The following is a 6,509-nucleotide window of genomic DNA, read 5'->3' on the forward strand; positions in this document are numbered from 1 at the left end:
GAAAGAAAAGGCATCCAAATCAGTAAAGGGGTTGTTTGCTGATGATATGATCATATACCTAGAAAATCCTAAAGACTCATCCAAAAGACTCCTAGATCTTATAAATGAATTCAATAAAGTTTCAGAATACAAAATCAATGTGCACAAATCACTAGCACTGCTATACACCAACAGCAACCAAGCTGAGAATCAAATAAAGAACTCAATCCCTTTTACAATAGCTGCAAAAATTAAAATAAAATTCTTAAGAATATACCTAACCAAGGAGGTGAAAGACCTCTACAAGGAAGACTACAAAACACTGTTGAAGGACAACGTAAACAAATGGAAACACATCCCATGCTAATGGATGAGTAGAATCAATATTGTGAAAACGACCATACCGCCAAAAGCAATCTACAAATTCAATGAAATTCCCATCAAAATACCATCTAATTGGCTGGGCACAGTGGCTCACGCCTGTAATCCCAGCACTTTGGGAGGCCAAGGCAGCCAGATCACAAAGTCAGGAGTTCGAGACCAGCCTGGTCAACATGGTGAAACCCCATCTCTACTAAAAATACAAAAATTAGCTGGGCGTGATGGCAGGCACCTGTAATCCCAGCTACTCAGGAGGGTGAGGCAGGAGAATTGCTTGAACCTGGGAGGCAGAAGTTGCAGTGAGCCGAGATTGTGCCACTGCACTTCAGCCTGGATGACAGATCAAGATTCCTTCTAGGAAAAAAAAAATATATATATATATATATAATTAAGCCCTATCTATTTTATTTTTGTTGCACTATATATATATATACACACACGCACAGTATTCCATGGTGTGTGTGTGTGTGTGTATATGTATACATATATTTGTATGTGAGTATACATATACATACCTATGTGTGTATACATATATATGTGTATATATACACATATACATACACACACACACACACACACACACACCCCATGGAATACTACTCAGTCATAAAAAGGGAAAAAAATGGCATTCACAGCAACCTGGATGGATTTGTTAGAGATTATAATTCTAAATGAAGTAACCTGGGAATGAGAAAAACATTGTATGCTTTCACTTATAAGTGGTAGCTAAGCAATGAGGATGCAAATGCATAAGAATGAGGCAATGGACTTTGGGGACTCAGGTGGAAGGGTGGGAGCAGGGGTGAGGGATGAAAGACTACACAATGGGTACAGTGTACACTGCTCAGGTGATGGGTGCACCAAAATCTCAGAAATCACCACTAAAGAATGTATCCATGTAACCAAACACCACCTGTTCCCCAAAAACCTATTGAAAAAAAGTGAAAAATAAAAATAAAGAAAAGTAAAAAATAAAAAGTTAGGCAAAACCCAACAAATAAGTCTAAACACATGAGAGGTTATTAATCATATTCTAAAAATGACATAAATGAGAGACAGAGAAATAGAGACGGGGGAAAAAATAGATGGCAAGCACTCTCAAGAGGAACTAGACCTTGAAATCTAGAATGTAGAGGCTTGTGAAGGGTCACTCAAGATGTAAAAGGTAACCCGGGTTCACCCTACCAGACCAGCCTGGGTAACAGTACCTTTTTCTTTGGCTCCACCTTTACCCATTTCTCAAGTGGAAACTTGAGCACCATCTTGAAGACCTCCATACTGGTCCTTCTTGGTAGTCCATGCATCTATCATGCCATCTCCTTCTCCTCCAGCCACTGAGTGACATCTGCTGTGGGCAGGACCCAGAGCTCCTGAAGCATACTGTCCCCCAGGTCTCTTAGGGCACATCACCATGCCCAAGACTCTCACCATCGCAAGGCCCATGTATGGAAAGCGTCCTTTATCTCCCTGTGCCACACCTGCATACATGAGCTGCCACACAGTGCTGGCTCCTGCTCACAGCATCTAAAGTTCTTGGTAAAACCTAGTTTTCTGTTTTTTGTTTTTTGTTTTTTGTTTTGACAGAGTCTCGTTCTGTCACCCAGGCTGGAGTGCAGTGGCGCAATCTCGGCTCACTGCAACCTCCACCTCCTGGGTTCAAGCGATTCTCCTGCCTCAGCCTCCCAAGGAGCTGGGGCTACAGGCGCGAGCCACCACATCCGGCTAATTTTCTGTATTTTTAGTAGAGACGAGGTTTCACCGTGTTAGCCAGGATGGTCTCAATCTCCTGACCTCGAGATCTGCCCGCCTTGGCCTCCCAAAGTGCTAGAATTACAGGCATGAGCCACTGCACCAGCCCAGTTTTCTGTTTCTGACTTGTTCTTTATTATACTGCTCATCTTTAAACTCAGGCAGAAGTTACGAGGCGTGGGCTATCGGACAGTCTGCATGGTGGACACCTTGCTGTATAAAGAATCCCCTTGGTCCATGACCTCAAACTAACTTCATACACCTTTCCTCTCTTGGCATGAGTTTCTTCCTGAGAGGACCTCCAGGTCAGTCTCTGAAGAGTAACGATTACTGGTTTTGACCTCACTGTTTGCCAGCACTAGATTTCACGGGAGTTATTTTACTTAATCAACAATCCTTTGGGATGGAAATTATCCCCACTTCACACATAAGGAAAACGGGCTCAGAGAAATGCATGCCTCACCCAGCATCTGTCAGCCAGTATATTGCAGAGTCAGAATTTATATTCAGGTCTTCTGTATACCAAGAACAAAAATCTTAATGGCTTGCCAGAATGCCTTCCAGAGGTAACACAGATGAGACAGGGCTCCTATGCGGAGGGAGACAGGCTGCAGGGCTGCCGCTTGCCTGGGTTTAAAGCTATTGCATTCCTTTTAAACTGGTACTCAAGAAAGGAGACATGATAAAATAATTTATTCTGTCTCAGAGCTGTGGCATTCCTTAGTAACTTTGATTTCTACAGACCAATCTCACTCACACTGGATAAGAGTAGTGAAAAGGCTTCAGGCTAAAGAGATGTTGTATGAGATTTTTAAAAGTGGCATTTTTCAAGTCTGAAAAATCTCCAAGATCTGTGTTAACTCAACGCATGTATACTTGCAATACGACTTTCAAAAGTGTACAGTCATCTCAGAAATGTCTTCTTTTTTAATATTTCAGTTTTACAAGAAAATTAACTACAAGAAATATGACCATAGGAAATTAGGCGGCATTGTTTGACGCTGCCTATGTAGTGGAAACAAATGTAAATTTTAATTTCATGATCCAAATGACTCTTAAGACAGTAGACAACAGCCACTCTATTTGGTGTTCAGAAGCAACTGGAAAAGTGTAGGAATGTATCTGGGTTTGTGAGAAATCAAAAATGACAATCAAAGCATGTACAAATAGTCATCTTATATGTATAGGGAAAACCAGCTTGCTGTGCAGATTCTAGGAATAAATTGGCAGGCTGAACATGGGGAAATTATAAAATAAATCAATTCCACTTCCCTGAACTCCTTTCACTTCCCAGCCCCCATTCCATGATGCTCTCACTCACAATGAGGTTCTGCTCTCTGTTGTGCACAAACCCCTAAAACTAAAAATTCTTAAAGAGACATATCTCAACGTGTGGCATTCCAGGGACACTGTTGTAGCCACATGGCAGCCATTTTGTACCATTAGGTTCACACCTCAGACAGCTGCCTTCTCTAATTTCATCATGGTGGGTACTCTATATATAAATATGCTGAGTTTGGCCTGGCACAGTGGCTCATGCCTGTAATCCCAGCACTTTGGGAGGCCAAGGTGGGTGGATCATGAGGTCAGGAATTTGAGACCAGCCTGGCCAACATGGTGAAACCCTGTCTCTACTAAAGATACCAAAAATTAGCCGGGTGCGGTGCTGGGTGCCTATAATCCCAGCTACTCAGGAGGGTGAGGCAGGAGAATCACTTGAACCTGGGAGGCGGAGGTTGCAGTGAGCTGAGATCGTGCCACTGCACTCCAGCCTGGCGACAGAGCAAGACTCCGTCTCAAAAAAAAATATGCTGAATTTATGTAATAAATAGGTTAACGTAACTTTGCCCTGATTTATTTCTATTATTTTTGCTTTATACTTTTTGATATATTTTATAATACAAAAATTTAAAATTATTGCATCAAAGGTCGAGCAGACCCATATAGGCAGGTGGGGAGTTTACCCTCTTTTATTTTCTGGAATAGTTTTATAAGATAGGTGCTTCTTTTCTTCATCACATTGATAGAACTGGGTGTGGTGTTTTTGGGAGATAGATTTTCATTAATAAATTCTTTCAGAATATTAGGATTTAAATCCTTTGAAAATATTAAAGCATTCTGATAATTTTCAAGCCAACTTTGGTGACTTGTTCAAATTTGTCTACATTTTATAAAAATTTAGCATAAAGGTTTTCAAAATGCTCTCTTTTGACATATTTAATTTACACTGTCACCATGACCCTTCTGTGTTTCTGATATTACTTATTTGTTTCTTTTCTCTTTTCCATGAACAATACCCACATTTTTTTCAATTTATTTGAAGAACTAGGTTTTTACTTTTTTGATCCTCTCACATATCTATTTCCTGTATCACTAATTTTTGTTCTTCCTTTATTAGCTCATTTATTCAATTTTCTTCTATTTACATTTTGAATTGAAATATTAGCTCATTTATTTACAACCTTTCTGAATTTCTAATGTAAGTATTCAAGTATGTACCAAAATGAGTCATGAGAGAAAGCAGTACATTCAAATGACTCAAGTGAAAGTGCTTAAAATGGGATTATTGGTAAATCGTGAGCAGAGCTAGCAAGCCTACGGCCCATAAGGAAGTCTGAAGTTCACCTATAAACCTATTTATTCTACACTACTATGGCCTTCAGACACCTTAAATCCATTTTCCCATTACCAGTCTTCCATGTTATTCTGACCTCATATGTTAATTTCAACTTGTTTTAAACCACTCTACCCCTACCCCATTTAGTCATTATTGTTATAGTTTTGCTTTTACAGTCATTTAAAATTTATATTTATCTTTTATTCTCTCATGACTTCATCCTTCTTTGGGGTCTTCCTGGATCCAATTTCCTTCTTTCTAAAGTTCAGCCTTCAAGAGATCTTCCAGTGAGTGTTTGCATATGGTAAACTGAGTCACTCACTGACATTCTTATTATTTTGTCCTCACTCTGGAATAACTTTTATGTTGATTACTCAGCATGGGGTCTCCTAATGATGTTTGTGGTTTACTTGGGACTCCTTAGTGCAGGGTAATACGGCCTAGAATTTCAAGATTTTGTGAGTACCTTCTTTCTTCTGAGAGCAAACATTTTTGCTGCTTCACGAGGCCGGTGAAGGAAATTTTTCTAGATGGTGAGGAAAGAAAAGACTTAGAAGCTAGAAGCTTTCTTTGTGGAGCTCTGGTCTTGCTTCCCTGTTCTGGATGGGCCGCAGTCCACTCCCTGCTCTGCATGGGCATTCAAACTCCAGACCTCAGTCCCAAGACCTTCATTTATTCTGAAAACTCCGTGGCTGCTCCAGGATCAGCTTTTCTTTAACACGCACTTTTCCTTTCTCTTTTCATTTTCATTATCTCCCCTTTTCATCAAATATCTAGCGTGTTCATTAATGTTCACTGCTGTATAGTATTTCATTAATGAATACACCACAATTTATTTACTCACTTTCTTATTCATGGATATTTTACCTATTTCATAGCCAAAGTATGTTCTTCTTAGACATGTCTTCTGTGTACATATATAAGAGTTTCTCCAGGGTATATGTCAGTAAGTGAGTTTGCTGGGTCATAAAGTATGCACATCTTCACCTGTACTAGATTTTGCCATATTGTTTTTCAATGTAGTTGTACTAATTTAATCCCACCAACAGAATGTGAGTGTTCCGGTGGTCCCACATTCTCGCCAGTAGTGTATATTGTTAGTCTTTTTGTCTTTTTGACAATCTGACACGTGTGAAATCTGTGGGGTGTTTTGTTTTTTGTGGGTTTTTTTGAGATGGAGTCTCACTCTGTCACCAGCCTGAGGTGCAGTGGTGTGATCCCGGCTCACTGCAACCTCCACCTCCTGGGTTCAAGCAATTCTCCTGCCGCAGCCTCCTGAGTAGCTGGGATTACAGGCACACGCCATCACGCCTGGCTAATTTTTGTATTTTTAGTAGAGACAGGCTTTTACCATTTTTGCCAGGATGGTCTTGATCTCTTGACCTCGTGATCTGCCCACCTTGGCCTCCCAAAGTGCTGGGATTACAGGTGTGCACCACCACACCCGGCCATGTGGTCTTATTTGAATTTTCCTGATAGTTGAAGAGATTGAGCATCTTCATGTTTTCCTTTACTTTTTAGTTTAGTTTAGTTTAGTTTTCTTTATTCTATGTCTCTATTTTAAAATTTCTTCTTATTGATTTGTTGATACCATATATTTACATATATCTGGGTGCTAATTCTGTATTGATTATACAAGCTGGAAATATCTTCTCCAGGCTATGGGTTGTCTTCTCACAGTTTTGTTTTGTTTTTTAATCCTTAATACTGTGAAAATTGTCTATCTTTTTCTTCAGGTCTTGTACTTCTTTGAAAATTGATTAAAATTTTTTCCCTACTCCAG

This window comes from Macaca mulatta, chromosome 3, assembly GCF_049350105.2.
Source record: "Macaca mulatta isolate MMU2019108-1 chromosome 3, T2T-MMU8v2.0, whole genome shotgun sequence".
NCBI classification, from domain to species: domain Eukaryota; kingdom Metazoa; phylum Chordata; class Mammalia; order Primates; family Cercopithecidae; genus Macaca; species Macaca mulatta.